The sequence below is a fragment of the Dromaius novaehollandiae genome, chromosome 3, assembly GCF_036370855.1.
Source record: "Dromaius novaehollandiae isolate bDroNov1 chromosome 3, bDroNov1.hap1, whole genome shotgun sequence".
Taxonomy (NCBI): Eukaryota; Metazoa; Chordata; class Aves; order Casuariiformes; family Dromaiidae; genus Dromaius; species Dromaius novaehollandiae.
Genome location: NC_088100.1, coordinates 50,721,019 through 50,741,762, shown reverse-complemented (window position 1 = coordinate 50,741,762; position 20,744 = coordinate 50,721,019). Strand labels below are relative to the sequence as shown.

General features: G+C 43.9%; 1 protein-coding gene across 2 annotated transcripts in view; it reads right to left on the bottom strand.

Moving 5' to 3' along the window:
- Positions 1-20,744, bottom strand: part of FOXO3 (forkhead box O3) — a 100,082-nt gene that overhangs the window by 28,513 nt on the left and 50,825 nt on the right. The window lies entirely within an intron of this gene.

Genomic DNA, 20,744 nt, shown 5'->3' with positions numbered 1-20,744 from the left:
TCCTTCAGGACAGGAATCAGCGTGAGCTCCGTATCCCGAAATGGCGTCACTTCACGGACAGTATCACCTGCTCTGCAAAATTGTACGTGTGGATATGCCAAATCAAAATGTTTGCCTCTCGGGGCTGCAATAGCTGTGTGTATTCTGAGATGGCCCCTCCATCCCTGCAGATATGCGCTCTCTCATAGTGCCAGGATGGGTAGACTAAAGCCTACTTCTCAAAGAAACGAGTCACAAACCCTGAAGAGGATGGGTGGACACATATCTCAAATCCTGCCTTTAGAGGAAAAGGGTGAGTTATATTAGTGAAACTATATAGCCTGAAAGTAAGTCCATTTTTAACACCTGCATGGCCAAAACACAGGGTGGATTTTAAAGGACAATGCTAAGAATGATGATGCCTTTGTACATCGTTATTTTTTTAATGATGCTCTTCAGAGTCTTCATAGCTCAAGAATGCCAGGCCTCCTCAGTATGTCAGGTATCATCATTTTCACAATAAAGGGACGTAAGAAACACACGCCTTCAAGTTGCAGCTGAACAGACGAGGAGAGAAAGAAAGGAGCACTGATTGGCAAATGCTTATGGGTATATTCTCCCTCCTCCTGGGAAAGGGAGGAAACCCACTAACCAAGCACACTGAGCTAAGTTTATGTGTGTGCATTACGACAGGTTAGCTAATACTTTTATAATATGAGCTGATATGCGAAATATAAAACAGGCTAACACAAACCAGTTTGTTAGTTTTTTCCTTTTCATATACAAACAGCAAAGGTCCTCTTTGCAATTAAAACTTAGGAGATGGTGTATTTACAATACAGAAATGAAGTGGCCTAGCTTTTGGTTAAGACTGGCAAAGTGTACAAACTGGGAAATGATAATAAAGTTAAGGAGATGGAAGAGTCTACACTTGATTCTCAAGTCAGACTTTTTTCAGAGCTACCGGAAACTCATTTTGTTCGCAGGCTTTCTAAGCATGTGCCCTATTGCATTGCATACAGATTCTCACCTACAAAGGCTTTTGCATATACCTAAATGTGTGCCCTGCAAGCTGCTTTACAGTCTTCAACAGGAATAGCCACAATGCATAGAGTCAGATAAGCACAAGTCTTTGCCAGATGGGCTCCTTATTGAAAAGGACAAGCAAAAGGAGAGAGACACCCACACAAGGAAGTTTCCAATTTCTTTCATAGGCAAGTTTAAAAGCTCACAAAAGTTAATGGGAACTTTTTAGCAGTTTTGTATCAGGCTCTCTTTGAGGTAAAAATATATGATATTAATTATTTTCAGCAGAAATGGGTCCTTGGTGCCATCCAATCACAGTTATAACCCCAGCAGCCCTTCAGAAGCAGAGTGACAGCTGAGTCACTAATGTTAAAACAGGGATGAGAAACGGAAAATAAAACAGAAACTAGGCTACTTCCCCTGAGGAGCTAAATACAGTATTTAATGGCATCTTTTTATAAGGTTAACAAATCAACTGCTCCAGCTATGAATTGTTGCCATCATCACAACTACAATAGGATGACCCTGGACAACCTACCTCCGTCTAGTATTTTTCCCTCCTGTGACACATAAATAAGTAGGAAGAGACTGGGAGGCTGCCCAGCCTTTCAACATATTCTGTGCATTCGAGGAGACGGTAAGCGATAGCCACACAAGGTTTCGGTGGAACAAACAGCAATGCTGTCAACGCAGCGGGGGGAAGAGCGGGAGGCAACAGATGGGGTACTTGTATTTCCCGGCATCTGCAGCAGCTGCCGTCTTCGTCAGCTGTTGCCCCCGTGGCCCTCTGCCCATATGGGCTGGAGCGGAGAGCATTTTGGTTTCTCTCGTTTAACTTGGGCCAAAGATTTCTCCCCCCACCCCAGCACCCTTAAATGAGCGCATCTAAAGCAGTCAAAGTTAAGAAGCTGAGAAGCCTTAAAGCCATATGCATAAAGGAACATCCTCCCCCCAATGCTGCCGAAGTGTTGGGCGCATCTTACTTGTGCACCCACAGGACCCTGTCACTGAGGAGTTATATTTTAGTAAGGTAGCTTCACAAAGGCGTACACCAGAAAATATCTCTTCAGCAGAAGAGTAAGGACTGAAGCTGATTTTCCAAGAACCCAACTGATGACACCTGATAGCCTTCTGTATCAGAAGACCCTAAATGTACTCATAAAGCATTATGGCACAACAAGGCAAAATTTTTGCTCACTTTCTTTTTCCCCCCGCTGCTAGACTGCACCATCTCTGAGTGACAGCCCTGGCTCAGGGCTGCACCAGGCTGACGGCTACCCACTTCCAGCCCCAAACAAATGGTTCTTGCTCCAGGAGCCAACAACGTCATCACAAGTGCAAATAGGAGTGAGGGGTGGCTCCAAACACTACCTCCTGGTTTGATAGTGGGGAGTGCATGAGATACAGGAACGCAGGGAAGGAGGCCACCTGGTGCATAATTCCTGGAAAGATTATGTGTGTCTGTATTTACCTTCCTCCTTGGGGGAGATGCCAGGGAGTATGCATTAAACACTGGTGGTGCTGCATTTATGCATTCTTTTAAGGAAGTCACTTTCTCTTAGTTCCAGACTTTGGGCTAACTTTGGCTCACTTGCCAAGTGAGCGAAATTTCTACATAATTAATCCCACACATGTCTTCACAGCCTCTCTGTTCAATTACTTTAAAGCACTCCAGCCATGACTTATCATAAACTCTGGCCATGTTATTATTATCGCTTTAAGCATAATTCAAGCATGATCCTGAATAGCAAGTAATCGCTGTTCATGCAAGAAGTCTGGCTGACCTCTACAAAACTCTTCATGAGAGACGAAGTTTGCAGGATCAGGTCTAAGCTTGAAGACAGGATAATCTCCTCCCTCTGCCTACTCCCTCTCCCTCAGCTCTAGCATCCAGTACACAGTGTTCTCTTCATTACTTTGACATAGTCTTCAAGGCTTTAGACCTGAAGCAAGAAAAACAGAATGTGCAAGTTCCGTAATTCAAGGGTATTTAAAAGAGGAAAAAAAGGGCAACTGTTAGTCAGAATCTTCCAAGAGAGAGAATCAGTCTGTGTGCCAGGAGGCAAGAGCCAATAGCTTGAATTTCAAAGGCCTTTCAGGAAAGACTACCTCGAGATACTTTCAGAAGCTAATTTAAATGAGTCATGGTTTGGTACTCTGCCGGTTTTTTTCTTCTCTTCCTTTTCCATCCAGATTACCTATTTTTTCACTTGGTGCAAGGCAAAACTTCTTTACTCCACTACTTACGTGCACTTACACGTCAGTTAACTCTGGATGGCTGCTGTATATTGAGACATGGTGCAATTTGCAAAACAGTCACCGAGAATTAGAATGCCTTAAAATGCCACAGTGGTTCAAGCCTATTCCATCTCTTTGGTACTTCAGCCAGCAAACACAGAGTGCTTCCTTCTGCCATGCCCGTCTTCCTTCACCCCTCCTTTCCCAGGATTAGGACATTGCTAGAACCTGATAACGTGCTTTTTGCAGTCATATATGCTTTAAAAAAATGAAGTACTGTTTGAAAACAGGACCATATCTCAGGCTGCCTATAACCCAGCACCCCAACACGGCCCAAAACACAAAGTTGGAGCTTGCATGTTTAGATTACGACTGTAGCAAAATGGAGACAAAAACTGTAAGTAATCCATTTTAAATGCATACAGGCTCCAGAATGGCTGCCAAGACGTTCTGGCACTCGCTAGCACATTAAGAACATTTGACTTATTTCACTCCCAGGTTTCCACTATGAGTCTCTGGTGGCTGGAAGTCATCTCAGGACAAAAGAGGGTCCAGAAGAGCACAGCACTGGCAGCCTCGAGTCTGCTGGGGAAGGGGCTAGCGACGGGGCCAGCTGGCAGAGCCAGAGCAGCGAAGAGTGCTATTCAAGGAAGGCACAAGATTTGGTGACTTCAGACAAACCACTCTGCCAATGCAGGGCACAGAGGTCAGTGTGACACTGGGAGTGCTGGCAAGGTCCCCGCAAACACTGGGTTCTGCCTTCCAGAGAATCAGTGCCGGCCGGAAGGTCATAAAAGCTCCAAAGTCTAACTCTTGCGAGTATTAATAGTAGTCACATGCTCATCAGGAGTGGAGTCTACCCTTTCATTAGCACACGCTGTCATTTTTGCATTGGGTAAAATAAAAAGTCTTAGCAACAGAGGATTCAGGACACTGCAAATGGCATGTTTTGCCAGGAGAGTGTGAAAAGAAATGCAAGAAAACTCTCGTCTTGTCAGTAGCTGGTTCCTACAAAATGCTGAACACTGTGAGGTGCTGAATTCCCTCAATTCATGCTGACTTTAACTGGAGAGAAAAGCAATCTGCTCGATCACCCAAATCCTTTGGCTCACTATCGAAGAACTTTTGGAGCCACACACGTCAAATGACAAAAAGCCCTGTTTTGTTCTTTTGAAAGTACCTAAAGAAAAGGTGGAGGGAGAATCCCACCATCAGCAGAGTTTGCACAGGTGTTCCTGAGAAAAACAAGCAATATGGCTGAGAAACTTCACGGCGTCATGGTGTTTTCCCGACGCACAGATTTTCAGACATTTGTCATACGTGCTGCTGTGAGCTCTCCACCTCCTCTCCACCCAGCCCAGAGCTCTTTCTCAAGCACTGTGACACAGGCACTCCAATATTTAACAAGTTAAATCAAGTCATTCCTCTAGAGTGGTGGTGTTTTTGAAAATCTGGTCTTCATGAACAGAAAAATTCAGAGAATCCTACAGGACATGATATATTTTCTTTCAGGGCTATCCCAAACTGTAATGCTAGAATGAAAAACCCGGGACAAATGTCAGCAGATATCACATGCCCTACACAAGCACTCAGAATGAATGCTTTCCACCATCACGAAGAGGCTGGGAGTATCACCTTCCACTTGGTACACAGCAACAGTTGCTAGTACTGGCAGACTGCAAGATGCAGAGCCAGGCATTAGTATGACATCATTTGATTATCACTTCGCTTTCTTCATATTCGATTGAATTCCAGTAAGAAATTATTTTTAGAAACACTTCAGACAAAAGCATCAAAAAGAAAGATCTAGTGGAGATTTCGGGTAGAGCAGACTAAGACTTAACAAGGCCCAAATATTTAGAAACTGAAACCACAGCAGAAATAACATGCACATATTAGCAATGAAGGTAACTAACCATCCGAACAACTCATTTAAAAGTGTGGTGGATTCTTCATCGCCTGAAGTTTTTACATTTAAAGCTGGATATTCTTCTAAAAGATGGGATGTAGCTGAAACCGAATTAGGGATTTGCTGTTGAAAGAAGTGGACGAAGCTCTAAAACTTAGAACGTAACCTTAAAATCTGCACAAGTTTGTTTGCTGATTGTGTTTGGAAAGTTCAATTCTGCTTTGCTAATACAGGCATTCGTTGTTAGGAAGAAAGTGCAGAATTACCACAGGATACCGTGACATACATAAGTAGTCAGGGAAAGCGGTACACCCCCAAAAACCCCCTGCAAAATGTTAAGTGAAACGTACGGTGCTTTCACCCTGGCACAAGCAATTAATAAACGTCCTGTCTTGTTGCTCTATGTCACCGAGAGCTTTAGAGTAACTGATCTTGCCTTGGATCTCAAGTGAGCTGTGGTGTCAGTTCAGGAGGCGAGGTTCATGTGGCGGGCTCGAGGGTCTGCAGGAGACCTTTTGTTGAAATCATGGCAGCTTGCTGGAAATAACTAACCACAGGGACCCACAGGCAGCGGGCAGGCTGTCAGTGGCGCCCTGCCGGTTCGTGGCATTGAGCAGTGTTTCGTTATGTTTGTGTAACTACAGGTATTAGTATTTACAGCAAACGGCTTCTTTTTTGCATCCCTCACTTTGAATATTTGATATCCTTTATGAATTTTAATGGACTGTTGTACTGTCTTGCATTTTTTAGCTTGTCATTTAGTATGCTTGTGCAATGACAGACTAATGAACTACTGAGCGATGTGAGGAACTGTGTGGTATGTCATAACATCTTGTTTTATAAAATAACAGGGCAAAGCTTTCTTTACTTCTGTAACAAGGACAGGTTCTCTTCTCTGCTTGCCCCAAATGACAGGGAAAACTATGATTTGAGTGAGAAAGAAAAAAAGCAAGATAGAAACAAAACTGCACTGTCAGTTTTTCATTTTCTTCTTCATAATCAAAACTAAGGCAGATACACAGCGAGGGGCCCTAGATCATCATATCACCCTGCATGCAAAACTTCTGACTGACATAAGCAATTGACTTGTCTGCTAATTTGATTTCTACAACTCACTGCGTCGGGACGTGACCGATAAGAGCTGACTAGCAATTTCCACAGATAGGGATTTTGCAGAGCCTCGCACGCGGCGCAGCGCTGCCAGCTCCACCCATTTCTTTCTGTACATGGCCCTGCCACCGGCCGCGCTCAGGGAGCCACGCAGGGCTCCGTATCAGCAGGACCATATGTGTCTGCAGAGATAGCAAAAGCCAGAGGATGCCACTATCTAGCCGAACAAACAACTTCACATGCAAGAAATGACATGTGGCAAGAAAGACCCAGGAAGGGACACAGTTTAAACCTCCTCTGTTGCTTCACTGAATGCCTCTGGGAGATTCAGGAGGCAACCAAAAAGCCAGAGAACTTTTCAGCAACACTATGCCACTGTCCTATTACAGGAAAGTCAGAGTCGAGGTGGGAAAACCAGATCCAAAGCAGAGCAGGTGAACAACTTTGATGTATCTAAATGGAGGACTTCCATGTGTGTGAAAGCCCTCAGACAAACAGTCTGGCAAAAAGGGAAGAAAGGGGAAAAGAGTCAGGCCAACAAGTAACGTGAGTGCTTTGAAAAGAATATTTGGTGGGCAATAGGTGGGCAATAAACTACAGACAGATTTAGGGGAGGCTGTCTGCGAGTGAGGCCATGCAACCCTTTTTTCCAGAGCGGAATAGCTAGGGAGGTGCAAGGGGAAAGTCTGAGAATCTTTACTGGAAAAGCACAATTTTAAAACTCTCAGAGAAGACATGAGGAATTGAAAAGGAGACCGCTCAAAATGCTCAGACTTCCTGGAATTACACACCTTGAGCTGAAGGTTGCAAGAGTACCCTTGGCCTTGAGTGCCTCCCTGCTAAGGACACCGCACTAATGGTGGAGGGGCTGGAAGTAACAGACATGGGCAACTTGGCCCTAATGGACCAACATAAATTTACTGCTTCCCCTGGGGTTTGCGGGGGTCAGTTCACAACGAAACGTGGGGCAGCAAAGTATACGCTCCCTGGCACAGCCGTGTCCCTTGTCCCTCCCCAAAAGCGCCAGCCGGGGCTTGGGGCTGCACCTCTCCAGGGCGGTGCTTGGGGATCCCTGGAGCCCATCGGCCGCTGGCGCCAACGGTTACTGCAGCGTCACAAAACAAAGTAAATACGATTTACTTCTAAGAGCAGGGAGACAGCCCAATGTTTTCTAGAGCCACCAGAGAAAAAGGGCACACATCTGTCTGAGCTCACCCCGTAACACCACACGTTTATGGAGCTGCTGCCAATCTGAATTCCCGTAAACTCGCAAGCAGGTGTCTGCTCCCAGTGAAGGGCTCCCAAACAACTGCCTCCTTTCTGCCTGGAGAGAGTTTTTAACTGTTTATACTTCCTTTGATCTGTTCCTTCTCAACACTGGCAAAACAAACTGGAGCTGAGGAGGTAGGAGCTTCCCAGTTAACAGCTCAGGCAGTGTATCTTAATCCCCCCCGCCCCCCCCCCCCCCCCGAGGCATCTTCCCAGAGTCATTTTACCAGCAGCCACTGGCTTGCCTGCCTGTTTTTCAAACTACTTGCTATTAAACCAACCCCACAACAGCCCCACAGTAAACATCCCAATACTGGGAAATGCACCTTGCCCATTCACTACAGGAGAGCGTGCACCACGCTGGGGATAGAGGGCGAGGAAGAGGAGGAAGGAGAAAGCAAGGCTCATGCTGCCTAACTTTAGGCATCTTGGATGTCCAAGTTGGGAGTTGAGGCTCCCACATCCCCGGCTGTCCTGAGACACGAAGCTTGTTTCAGAGCGCCCAAGATCATAGCTCCCCTGCTGCTTATGTACGGCAGAGAGGCACCTCAAGTTAGAAAGTTAGACTGGACAGATTTTCTCTTCTCCCTCCCAGAAGTTTTTTTTGCCTTTGGCTTCCCCCTTTCCGTCTCTAAGACTGCAAGCTGTTCTCATCCTTGCACAGTCCTGGAGAAATAAACCAAGCGATAGCAAGAGCGTACGAAACCGGGCAAATTTCTCTCAAGACCATAATGTCTTGCAAACTGACTGAAGGCACAAAGCTCATGTCCTGAATGAGAGGGAAGGAAGGAAGGGAGGCAGCGAAAGATGGGAGGAGGAATGAATACTACAGACACACTAGATGATTCATCTGAACCAACAAAAATGTGCTACAGACTTTCTTTCTCACCCTTCTCAAGTAAAGGATTCGTATCAAAGAATGAAGGTTTCTCTACCAATAAAATAGACAAAAACACTTAGCACCTGTAATTTTAGCCTTAGATAGTAAACTATTTAATATTCCATTTTTTATTTCTTTTACTTCTGAAAAATCACTAGCTCCTCACTCTGGTGCTTCTGCAGTAATTAAACAAGCATCAAATGACAAGATAACAAAGCTCAGTCTCTACCCTCACTGAGAGCAGAAAGGTCCCTGTCCAGGTACGTCCCCTCAGGGAAAACCCAGAATAAGCAAATACAGTTCTTTTCTTCCTCCTCCATTAAGGGGAAAAAAAAAAAAAAAAAAAAAAGGAGGCGTGGGGGGGAAAAACCCACCATGTGATATGGCCTCAAGGCCATGGCTTTCTAGAAAGGCCAAGTAAAACAGTTGTTCCTAAAGAGTTTGCCTGACTATACAAACATGGTCACACCAAGCAATGAGCAGCTGATTGGGTTCCTTAAAATTACACATTACGGCCGCTTCTGAGCTCAAAAAAGAAGCAAAAGGGCTTCTGCAAGTTTAAGAAAGGAAGTACGACTGCTACAGCTGGAGCACGAGAGCAGGGAAGTGGAAAAGAAACAGCGACAGGGCCCTGGGTTTTGTGCTGACTGAACTTCTGCCTCTCCGCTCCTCAAAAAGCCCAGACTATCTGGCCACCAAAAGCTGCCCTACGGGTCAAACAAAATCACTGAATCCCTCTTAGGAGGAGGCGGAGAGGTGGAGGCATGACTGGACGGCGAAACAGGCAGGAAGCAACATATCAGCTGGAAAAACTAACATGAACAAAAACCCAAACGTTACCACAAAAACATGAAAACCCTGAAAAGGGGAGAAGTTTCTGCAAAAATATTTTAATAAGTTACTTTTACACGGGTGACTCTTTGGTCTTGCCTAGACTGACTCACCCTGTGAACCGCCTCACGGTCCATCTGTCTGCCAACTCCTGGCTAAACTGGAATATCTTGAGACCAAAACAAAGGCATCAAAGGCTAATATGCCACAAGTGGTTTTCTTTGTCTGGCATTTCCAGGTGTACCAGCATTTCCCTTACTCTGGCTCTTATGTATCCTCTGGGTCTACATTCTGTAGGTTTCCGACTTTCAGAATCTGTAAAAAACTGGCAGAATCAGTCTCTGCCTCACCCTACAGCTACTGGCCTCCGTGGTCGCTCTCCCCCGAATAATGGCAACTCACCCCGGCGGCCCGCTCAACCCCGATGTCTCCCTGCCACAACACAAAAGGCCAAAGACCCTCGTGTGCTGGGGCTTTGCTCTCTGCAACTCGTTTTCATCAGTTTTGAAGCAGACCTTGTCCAAGCACTGCAGAGGAAAACTGCCCTCTTCTTTGGCAGAACACTGCTTCAACAGTGGCACCACTTATCCTGCTCCCTCAGGGGCCTCTGCACTCTCCTGTGCCATCTCCTCTGTCCCATCCCCAGGTCAGAGGAGAAAGAAACCAAATATAGCCATAATAAACCAAATATAAACCATATCCTAGCTCCCTTCCCATACTGAACCATGCCATCCTCCTCACTCTGGTTAGCTCTCACCTTCGGCTTGCTTTTTAGCCAGGGCCAAGTGGCCTTCCACTGGGAAGAAGCTTGCAATATTTCATATATAGGACACTACCAGGAAAAAAAAAGTACTTTTTTTAATGTGGATCTATATTTCAATTCTTTATTCTTTTGGATAGAAAATGTTGCTGTCATCTATGTAAACAATTTGCAAGTGCTGGAAGATGCAATTGCTATAGATAAGCGTGAGCACAAAAAACCATTCTAACACCAGCTCTTACAGCTGTCTCGCTGGCTTCTGTGCTCCCGTTGTCTGCCTTTCAAACTACTTACAATAGTGGAAAAAAATCCAGCAAATAAGGTATTACTTATTTTCCTTGCTTTCCTCCTCAAATCAGGAACACTTTACTATCTATAAGATGACGATATAACTTACATATTTCTCCTATCCTCCCTAAAAAACATTTTAAAACTAGTAGTCAGGAACAAAACAAATGTACGAGCTAATGTAATGTGTATTGCTCAGTGATAATAAACACTGTACGCCCACCTAGACTTTTTACTTGATGTGGTTGGAAACTGGTAGGTAAGGTAGAAAAAGTAAAGCAGGCTGCTTTTATTTTTGGCATTTGTTTAAAAGTTTAGACTTAATGCAGCAATTTATTTACTTTATCTCCTTCTGTTGCTTGCCGCCAACTGCGTGAAGATACTTTGTGGACTAATTCTTGGAGGGGAAGAAAGATGTATTGCCCCTTTTTATTTCTTATTCCACCACGCTGCCAAGCTACAACACAGACTGAACTCCGCTGAGAGAGGACCTTGTCTTCCTTGCTCAGAGCTCAGCAAGTTAAAGCCCTGTCTAGCCAATAAAGCTCTTTACCACAAAAATCCTTATTAAACACAGCCTTATCAGAGTCCAGTTTCTGAAGTTTTAAGCATACAAGAATTAACTCTGTCAATATTTAAAATTTCAAGCCCGGATTAGAGGGCAGACCTGCGGGGATGTGGCGGGCGGGCGAGCGCTGCCTGCCTCCCCCCGGGCACAGCCGCCTGCACGGCCCCGGCAAGGGGTGAGCTTCACCCGTGAGTCCAGACCTCAGCAGGGACCTCGCTCCTGCGGCACACTGAAAACGCCAGGGAAGGAGGACTCCACAAAATACAGTTTTGATATTGTGCTAATAAGGCAGCCCTTTCATTAGCGACCCAGGGGAAGGATCCTCATGCTGCCCCTTCCAAGAGGAGGAAGCCTCTGCGAAAAATCAGCGTTACTCTACTGCTTCGGGCAGGACGAACAAGGTTGGCACCGAGCCCTCAGGTGTAGGTGCTGGGCTTTTGCCAGAAAATGTCAGCCAGGATAGATGGTGAAAATAAAGAGTATGTTACTGGAAACACTGCAATCTGCCTTTTTTTTTTTTTTTTTTTTTTTTTTGCCAGATAATCTACTGTCTCAACCTGGTACCATGCTCCTTACATTTAGCGCCACACAGGAATATTTTGGTGAGTGGCATTGCGAAATAATAATTCACACAACACATTACCATCTGTAAGCCCATGATTGTAGTAAGGGAGATTACAAGTTTGTAACTTGCTTTGTAGTATTCTACTGCCCTGCGAACTGAGAAATAAAAGCATCTTTCCCGGGACTCACAGTATTGCTGCCAGTTCCTTTTCACTAAAGATCTATGGAAGTGGTGTAAAAAGTGACGTAGGAACAGGTGAAATGATATGAAAATCACAGGTTATGCCTACTAGCCTTTTCTGTTTTTCCCCTGGTGCTCTTAGAGAGTCAGCTAAAGCACTGAAAGAAAGGTTAGAAAGAAGTTGTAGGAATAAAGGAGTGGAGAGACTATTTTGATCTTGCATTCATTTGCACTGTATCAAGTGTCTTAGCTGAATTATAGCCGTGGCTTGAAAACCAGAACATGTACTATTTGTTGTATATTAATCTACATATCAAAATTATCCACACCAATGATTGCTCAAGATTTCACTGCAAGTTCCTATGTACTTCCCAATGCCCAGAATATCTGTGCATGTCCCAGCAAAGCAGAAGTAAATACATTTCAGTACATCCTAACCTACAATGATTTTTAACCCTTCCTCTCCCATTGATCTTACTTCACAATAGATTTCAAATGGTTAAGCTCATTACCGAGTCCAGTTATGAATGTCGGGAAAATGCTTGTATCACTTTTGGCATAAAGTAAGTGCAAAAAAAAGTTGGCTTTCTGCTGTAGTAAAAGCCTAAAAAATAAACAATGCACACACAGCATACATTGTTCAAGAAGGGAATGCAAACAAGCTTAAAAACAGATGAACTCTCTAGGTGCCATATGAAAACAAATGGGGAAGAATCCATTGTTTTAGCCACTTTACCCTTGGGAATCAGGTGCAGAAATGGCTGTGCAAGCAGTGATTTAGATCCAGATGATTAATCTCTGTGTTGGTGCTGGGAAATCCAAACTTGCACCTCTGAAAATAAGCAGCTATTAAAAAAAGTAGTACAACAGATCCTAGTCTCCTCTCGGGCTTTAATAGGACCTCTGTCTAAGGGCGGCAGGAGCTCTGCACGCGGAGCAACAGCAGAACATGCCCCATTATGCCAAGGGCTCTTGTAAATGACTGGGGTTTTTAAATCCAGCCACAGACAGCAAAATAGAAACTCACTTATACCCTACGTGCAACTGTAAATTATTAAACATTTTAACTCTGATTTTAACATAACAGCATCAAGGAGCAATTAAGTTCTTATGGTGCTTATACTGTATCAAGGACTGGATAGTATGAAGAGATAGGAAAAAAATCCAGATAGGAAGTGCAGATTACATTATGTGAAGTATTTTCAGTTTCCTTCACAGTGGCTCTGAGTTTAAAAAAGTCTTTGGTATGAGCTTTTCAAACCTACTAACTATGCAAAACCTGCTCTAACCTGCGTGATTGTATTTCTCCTGCAACCCACAAACTCCTTGTGCATCTGAACAGTCCACCCCCCGCAAGATAAAGGTAATAACAAGGGTTAGCTCTGTTAATCAAAACAAAAAGTAACTGAGAAACTGCACTGTGGTGTTACAGGAGACAAACTGAAAAAAGTCCGCGGCTCAGAAAGAAATCACAAGAAACAGCCATCACATACACACACACACCCACACCCACCCCCCACGTACAACTCAGCTTTAAAAATCCCAGTCTGCAAAACTGTCCTTGCAATCTACCCTCCTGAGGCTCTAGTTACTGGTATCAGAGCTATAACCCAGCCCTGTGCAGCAGCCTCATGGAGACAGAGTCTTGCCGTCACCAAATTTAACAAAAGAAATAAACAGGCAGAGCAGCAGAGAGTCCTGGCCGCCTGCCTCGCTCGCTGCAATGGAAATATGTGACTAAAGAGAGGACGTAACAAAGCTGCTACCAGCCCTAGCATTTAAGGCTTCGTTTTATTTAGCTTGCATACTAACAACTTTAACGAGACAAGGCCTTCACCCCCAAAGAGCACGTACTGCTTATTTAAAGTTATTCATCCTTCTCTGAAAAAACTGAAGAAGCTTTCAACGAGCCAAAACCTTTGGGGAGATTTTCAGTCACCAGAGGCAGTAGTAGGTGCCTTGATTCCTACTCAAGTCAGCAGAAATCAGGTGCCTCACTCATTTGTGCCTCTGAAATCCCCTCAGTAATAGCTGAATGCAACAAAAGGGAGAAGCAAATGCGTTTTGTCTACAGGCTGCTTCTCAAACAAAGAATACAAATTGCATGTGACAGGCTGCTGCGTGAGTTTGACTGTATTTGTCTACGTGCAAGTGGAAGAGCTAATGGAGAAGTATGCAAACTCTAGAAGGGCATATTGCTGTCAGTCATTTTAAATAAAAAAATAAAAGTCATCTCAGAGATCCTGTAGGCCCCGTTATGCAAGACTCCTTGATTTGAGCAACCTGCAATTTGGAGTTGGTGTGCGCCACTGCATGCTCGGGTCCATGGACCCCATGGAGCTGTGCTATGCCTGCAAGATGCACTGCACTAACATGACTACTGTTTCCATCTCAGTATCACTAGAGTTAATGCAAGTTACCCCTCAAATCTTCCACTTTTTAAAAAGCATCCATTTCCACGTCCCAATGGGTCTATTCACAATGGCGTTGGATCTGTGCTGCTACAGCCGTAAAATCTGCAACTCCCAAGAGACATGAAAGCCACATCAGCGGTAATGCTGGCCTAGGATGGCCTCTTCTCCCTGGGCCAGCCATGAGGATTTTTTTGGAACTGCTTAGATGGCTGCATGAGTGGGAAACCAACCCAAGAGTAAAAATACCCTTTTTTGTATCAGTTTCCACCCTTACCAGTTCCCCAGTCTAGAGAGTTGCCTGGCTACACACAGTTTTATCAGTACAGCTGTGGGTGCAGGTCCAGGTTGGACCACGCTGGTCTACACAGGACTCCCGCAGTCCACACACTTTTTTGCTGACGGATTTTGGCCAGATGTTGTCTTGTAACAAGATCAGCTCCCTGAACTGACCTACTACATGGTACAATGAGTAACATTGGTGGAGAAAGGGAGGAAACAGGGAAACACAGGGGGGACAAGGAGGGGAGAGGAGACACAGGACAACCGAAGCCCTTTGGTCACCTCAAACCACCATGGAAACACCTGGCTGTCAAAAGCAATGCTCATTTCTGTGCCCAGAGATGAAGTCAGCCTCAGTGAGCCCAGAAACATCCTCTGGGAAGTTACAGCCATTGCTTCAGGTGAAAAAATAAAAAGACAAACAGGCTACGCTGGGGCAATGCTCTCAGCATTCCAATCGAGCACCCCAAATTCCAGGATTTTTTAAGTTTTGGTTCCTCTTTCAGGAGAGAAAAAAGGGCAAAACACAAAATTTAGATCCAGGTCCAAATTCTCCTAGGTAGTTGCTTGGGCTAAGGCAGGGAGCCAGGGCAGGCACATATCAACACAACTAAAAATCTCATCTGGACCTTGCTAGCTTCCAAAAGGCTCTTTTACTCAGAAGAAAGTACCTAGCACTGCAGCTGAATTGTCTTTTTTCCCCCTCTTTAACTTCCACACTTCTCCCTGGGTAATAGGTGCTCTAAACATGCAGGGATTTTGACGTGGGTTTTTTTGGTTCACAATCTATTTAAAGCAGCACCAGTATTTGGCAATATTGGAGAAACAGTACGCAGAGAATTATCTTCTCACAGGACGCATCTGGGGAGGAGCATCTGGGGAGGAACATCCCGCAAGGCGTGCTAATGTGAAACCAGATTGTAAGGGTCTGCACCTTGTTCATCTGTTAGCATTTAAAAGAGGTTGAGGCTTTCAGAGGGACCTAAGACAATCAGATGCTTCAGACTCATTGAATTTCAATTAAATTTGGGCTCTTACTTCCTTTAGGTTCTTTTAAAAGCAAGCCCACCGTTCACACCTATAATCATACTTAACTTTTGAAGCACTTTCTCCCTTTGTGTGTATGCAAGTCTTTACTCAGGAAAATCTTTTGTGTGTGTTATTAACTTTAAACATGTGCTTAAGTATCTTTTTAAGTAAATGCAACTTAAGCATGTTTAGATTTAAGGAGGTGCTTGCAAACTTTTCTGAAGAAAGATGAACTTAATTGCATGTCTATGTATTTTTATAAATGGGGGCCCTTTACACTTCTGGCATCGAATTTTTCTTTTTATTTTTTAAAACAAGATGTTAACTCCACACTACAGAGTTTATAAACTCAGTTATTCTTAGATCCCTACAATACTCATACTGTGATATGTGAATACAGATTATACTTACTTATTTTGAATATTTTAATTTTCAGCCAAAGAAAACCATTTACACATATCCAGTTTCTCTACAAATCTAAGCAGCATACGATTAGCACTAATTGTTGGATATGCCACACTACTGTGTAATATGCTGATCTTCTAAAACCTTCCACTTGTCATCTTTTATAATCTGTCCCTAAACAGTGGTCTAAATTCACCTTCTCTACATATTTTGACTTAACCAAATGTAACTTATTAATACTCTTCCCAAAAGCTGCACTCAAAGAGCAGTATATTTAAAAGATCTATGCTAAGATAGACACAAATGGATTCATCTCATTTGAAATCGGTAACGCTCGGATGAAAGATAGGCATTAAAGTACTTCCCAGTGAAAATCTACAATACTTTATGTAAGATTAAATGAAAAAGGCACTAGTGCTGCAGACATTGAATGACCACCTCAACACACATCTAACTGCTACTCTGAGGAACTGTATCTTGAATCTTTGCAAACATGGAGCTGACTGCAAGTCCTAAGAGACAGAATCCTGCTATTGTTTCACCTCTATCCTGAGACCCAGTTGAGGGAAAAAGAGCCATATTCAAGACTCTTCAAATTCTAATCTTCTTCTTCAGAGCTGCCCTGTCATGCATATAGGTATTTTAAGCAATACTGTGCTCCCACACCCAAGCGATATAGAGCATTCACTCAATCTTCATTAGATCATTCTCTGTATCTCGCTCAGAATCTCAGAAAAGCCATTACTCCCTGTCTCTGAAGCAGCTTCAGCAGCCCGCCGTAAAAAGGACTACCTGCCAAGAACAACACAAGCGCAAAACTATTCAGAGAACTGTGTCAGCATGGCAGGCTGAAACGCTCCTATTCAGCACGGCTCGTATTCAGGGTGTCGAGAAGGGCTGTGGTCACGGTGGGGTGCTGGGGGAGGATCGGTGCCCCCCCTTTTAGCAAGACAGCTCGTATCCACTTTCTTTTACTCCTTTCTTCTGCTGCTAGGAGAATACATGACACAGGGTAAGACCAGGATCCACGCTGAGGTCAGGCAGCCTGCTAAGACACTCCATTAAAATTTCAGCTGCACCAGAGTGGAAGCTTATACAGAAAGCAAAATGACTCTGCCCTTTTGCACATTTGCAATGCAATACACTATTAAGCAAAATTAACTGATCACGTAGCAAACACAGCAAAATGAAACATTGACTATTCTTACAATGACATCTTCTTTTTAATGAGACACTGAACAATCTGTTACCAGGCCTAGCGCTGCAGACAGTGTTTATGGTAATGGGTCCCAAGTTATCTATTTTTTTTTTGTACTTGAGTATGTACAGCAGATGCCAGTGGTATCATATATTAACTGCTGAGCCTACAGAAGCACAATAGCAGGCCACGCCATTGGGAAATTAATAACACTTGTATGAAGGACCTCCAACAGTTTGGTATTTTCAGCAAGGCCTATTTTAGTCTCTCCAGTCTACTACAGTGGCCTCCACTTTGCCTTATAGACACTTGGTTCAATCCACTTGCACCTGTACTGCCCATCCTCTGCTGTTATGTTACCTCGAACGTTCCTTGCTTCCAGTATGTCATGCTGGCCATGCTTAACTTATCAGGCTTTTGCAAGCCAAGGAGTGATTGAAGAACATTACTAGGAAACCCTACAGGCAACTGCAGAATCAGCTCAGATGTGCACAAAATAGGTCACTTCTGTATTATCAAATGTACTCACTGCAATTACAATCACAGAGAACCATTTTGAAGAGAGAAAAATATGGTAAGGAGCGGAGAGAAGGGGACAGGCAGCATAAGCAAATGTGAAGTCCTACTCCTTTGCAAGAGAAAACCATCCACAGTCATACTGTCTGGAAAAAGAATAGGCTCTAAAATAGCCATGGCTTTTATCATGCAATTAAAAGCTGCAAGAGGACACATTTAAGTTTTCTAGTACAGTGATGACTATAGAAAGTAAGAGCATGGAATAAGGAATTCAAAAACTGTAACAGCAGCCTCTAGAGAACCTGGTGGGAGCTGCTATCCATGCAAGAGCCTGGGTGAGAACCACGTCCTTCCCATGAATCCCACCGTCCTTCCACAAAACCTCCTCGATGCTTGAAAGTGCTGAGAAGAGAACATCTGCAAAGCGACAAATGCACTTTGCAGGGCTTTTACCTTGCAATATACAATCAGAAACATTTTTGAAATCCCAGTTATTCAGGGGCCACGCGTTTCCAAAGGGAAGGTCTCTGGAGTCCCTTCCCCAGTGACTACTGACACCAACTTTTCCACCTGAGTGTCCTGCTTAAAATTCTCACCCAACTAACTATAGCGAATGACTCTCAGCAAAGTGAGGCTCTTCCCTCAAGGAGCAGAAAGACTTGTAGTAAATACATCCCGACACATGAGTGTCTTGCGCTGATGTAGCAGACTGGCGCAGAATGCAGAGATGACAAGCACATGAGTGAGCCTCCTGTCATGCACAAAGCAGCCAACAGGCTGCAAACTCTTCCTGGGATCCTGCGTGTCAGAAACAGAATCCCCTGCAATCCATTACAGGCTTGACAACACGGCTTTATGTGACAACACGGCTTTATGTGACAACACAAATGCAACTTAACACCTTTAAAGGTCACAAGGAGTCACCTCGAAAGTTAGAATTTGACCTGTTTTGAACGAGAGGACCAAGCTGAAGAGTGCCGTGATCAGTGCACTGCCTTCGCGTATAACAGCACACTGACAGGAAAACATGGTAACATATGAAGTATTATTTTATATGTATTTATTTAAGTATTACAGATCAATCACATAACATCCATTCTCCACACCTTTCTTAAGACACTCTCCAGCTAGGCCGTAAGTGCTACCGAAGACAACAGATTCCTTTGATTTCTTTGCAGCATGGTTCCTTGTGCAAGGCAAATGTTTCCTTCATCCAAAGAGACAGCTTTTGGAAATGGAAAACATTACGTGGAAAAAAAAACTATTCTGATTTCATGTTTGCTTTTAGGACTTCACTCAAGAAATACAGATCTAAAGATTACGGAGCAGCGTTGATGCATAAAGGGACTGCGATACCAAACAAAACCATAACAGAACTAATCCTCCATCTCCTCCTAATCCCTTCTGAGAATGCAGGATATTTGCTTTTTATCAATACCATCATTTGACTTCCCAGTCCTGACTACCAGTTACAGTAGTACAGTACGTACCGTTCGGAGTTGCTGAGTCAAAGAAAAAATAGCTCAAGTAATTAGAAAACAAACAAAAATAGACCCCTTCTGTCCCTCCCCTCCTCCTCCAACAAAGCAACAGCGCACACCATGAATCACACAGTTGCCATCAAAAATCCGTATCAAAAGCCTGTACTTGCCATTTCTTTTGCTCTGTGTGTAGACGAGAGAAAAATGTTTCACTGAGAGTTAGTCATCATAAAATACCTGCTGAGTCAATCATTGATCTTTTCAGTGCAGGGTATCTTGAGATGTTGATTTCTGTTTATGAACTGCAGATTTTGAGAGGAGGGAACATAAACGTAGGGGGAGGGATATGTAATATGTTTGATCCTAATACTTGTTGACTTAAGAGCAGAGTGTCTTTGTGCAACTTACTTTTACAAGAAGATAAAAAATGCTATCAATAATAAAATACACTGTGTAATATATATGCTCTTTCTCTCTTTGTGCCTCACTTGGGAACATGTATATTGCTAACACATAAATCGGGCTCCAAAAAGCCTTCTCCCAGACTGAAGCTAAATATTTACAATGTGCACGCACGTGCAAGAGGCAGCACTGCTGTACATTGCTGTAAACACAGACTTTGCACATTTACCAGTGTTACATCTCCCACTCTCTCCTTCCTGGACTGCAAGCAGTAGATGAAAACTGCCACCACTTAACCAACACTCAAAAAACTGGAATCAATTTACAGTAACTTCTCAAAAGCAGCATTTAATACAGCCACGAATTCTCCGAGCTACATGCAGATGAATACTTCCAGGTAGAGATATGCTGTGGCTGCGCTGAAAGGCATGGACAGAGGAAAATGTATTCACTCCTACCAACTGCTGCCAGAGTATTTCTCTCTAAAGAAAGCAAATGGCTGAATAATCAACTGCAAATGACTTCTGGGTCACAGAAGGAGGCAGAGAGCTTGCAACCTTGAACTACTGCTGCTGATGTATAGTATCTTTATCTCATTGCTCCCTATGGCGTGCAGTTGCTGGTTATCTAGAAGCATGAATGACCTGCCCGCAATGAATTATGCCTGCTTATCTTCCAGACAGGGTATACCCTAAGTCATTAAGTCATCTAAGAGTATAACCCCAAGGGAATTACTAAATGAACGAGAAATCCTGCCTTGCTCTCAGCCTTTGTGTCAGACTCCCGCGCCTTGCTGCGCCCAAGTGCTGCGGGGAGAGGAAGGAGGGGGTCTGAGCGTCTCTCACCTGTGGGCTCGGCTACCTGTTTTCTGCCACTGGCTTTTTCTGCTTCTGTTTTTGCAAGCATTAGACGATGCCAGAGTAATAACAGTAACCCTTTCCATCAGAGCACAGAAAGCGTAGCTGCTCTGACCAGCAAGATTTTACAAACCCAAACTTAGCATCTGAAACACACAGCCACCGTGAGAGCGGCAGAGAGCTCACAGGTATTGCATTTGTGTTGGGATATAATGGATTGTGTCTACATGAGAGTGTGCGTCGCTTCTGAAGAGCAGCACATTTTTTAATTAAAAGAAATTGATTTAGTGACAGGATTTACAATAGGGTATCTGACAAGCCCACTGACCTTCAAACATACATACGAATGACTGAGGCTTGATACATTCAGACAGGCTGATTCTCATTTGAAACAATACAACTATTAAAGATGTAGAGCGCTGACTCTTGCAAAAACTGAAGAAGCTCCCCAAGCAAAGTGCACCAAAGAAGGCTTAGGGTAAAGGCTGATCCGCACAGCAAGCCTTTTCAGATAACACCTCATGAAGTCTGAGGGATAAATAACATCCTTAAGAGAGAGG